Consider the following 1,984-nt stretch of genomic DNA (forward strand, 5'->3'; position numbering starts at 1 on the left):
ACCACGATTTTTCTGTAAAAGTATACTGATGAAGGAATAATATTGATAAAAAAGATAATTACTTCTAAATATATTTTAATCACAACTGTTAAGTATACATATATATTTTTTGGAATGACAATAACAATGTTTTAAAAAATTCTGAAATAGTAATAGAGAAAAGTATGAATTAAAAAAAATATATATATAATACTAAGAGGAAATTCAGATTAAATAATAATACAGCTAATTAAAAACCTAAAACATAATTTGCATAATTAAAGAATATCTATTATTTACTCAAATTTTAATGAAGACAGGATTTGATTTTATTTTATAAATGGGTTAAGTATCATAGACGAAAATACTAGGAACGTTATAAGAAAGAATTCTATAGAAAACATGGTCAGACCTTCGAGAATCACTATCTCTCTTTCTTTCCTTACAGACTCTTTGTTATCTATTCCTATTGTGGACAGTTTGTAGTATTTCCTTCTGCCAAGTTTGACAATAACATTTCTATCTATTTATTGAAGTATATTACCGTCTGTTTAGCACTTAACTACACTATATTTAATATTTGCAACTTATTTCAACCTTATTGTTTTTCTTTTTGAATAAATAAAAATTGCAGTTTTAGACGAAAACTAAAACTAAATACGAAATTAAAAATACCACTAAGATACGAAATGGACAGGTTCTCATATACATTACTTGTATCACATATTATATAATACACAGTACAAGTGCGTTCTCCATACATACATACTCCTATATGTATGTATTCAATAACTTATTTCGTCTGGGGAGTACGGGAAAAAAAAAAGTTCTCCATAATATTTTACTATGAAAAAATAAAGGTTATAATATTTATTGTTATATTTCATTTACATTTTTGACTTCATTGCAAAAATAATTAAGCGTAATTATATCAACATTTGATAAAAGAAATAGAACTATTTAAAGCATTTTTATTTTTACGTCACAATGAGGCACAGCTAATGTGAAAGATCACATTTCCGCATTTTCATTAATTTACCAGGAATATTTCTTACTGAAAATAATCTTATCGACGCAAATAGAGAGCTTTAAATTATTTATTTAAAATCAATATTTATGACGAAATTTAATTTTGACGTGTTAATTTTTAGTTTTGAAGCTAAACATAAAGATGTATAATAATAAATATAGCATAGGCGGGGTAAAAAAACACCTAGGGTATTTTATATGGCCGTCAAAATTAAAGAAATAAATTTTGTATCATTTCACTTTTGCAAATCCATAATTTTGCATAACGCTAGAGCGTCTAGAGACTGAGAAATTACTGGCTGAGGTAAGATCAATAGATATTATAAATTTCAACAAAAGTTGACTCTAGAACATAGTGTTAACTTACTGGTTTCTTGGATATCGATTGAGTAATCCAAAAAGGTTTTGATGAAATTTAAAAATTAACGACGACCAATTTTAAACGTTTATACGTTGTTTATAGTCAGAATTTTTAAAATACAAGAAGTTTTTGTCTGATACGAAAAAAACAATTTAAGCAAATAAAAATAACAACACTGAAATATAAAATATTAACACGACCTTCTTCATATAAACTTAATTCGCATTAGATTAATTATTTTATATATGCTTGTTTGAGAGTGGTTTAGTTTATTCTTAATTTAAAACAAATGTGATCCTTTTTTCGCTCAACCTTTATTCTTTAAAATTTTTCCAACGTTTAGACCCTCAGGTCATTCTCAAGGATACCACCTACAAAAAGATTTTTTATTTTTATATAACAATTACATTATTACACTGATTTCTTTGGCCCTACCTTCAATATTGATGTCATTTCCTTTTTCAAATCTTTAAAATGGAGGCTGATTGCCTTTGTCCCATCTTTAAAATAAATTAATCATTAAAATAATATCATAATAACATTATAAAATTTTATTTTTTAAAATAGATTTCTTACTTACATAAACTTTTCTAAAAATTTTTTTCTTAGATTTAA

This window comes from Halyomorpha halys, unplaced genomic scaffold (genome assembly GCF_000696795.3).
Source record: "Halyomorpha halys isolate HHAL.00 unplaced genomic scaffold, Hhal_1.1 Scaffold1972.1, whole genome shotgun sequence".
In the NCBI taxonomy this organism is placed as follows: Eukaryota; Metazoa; Arthropoda; class Insecta; order Hemiptera; family Pentatomidae; genus Halyomorpha; species Halyomorpha halys.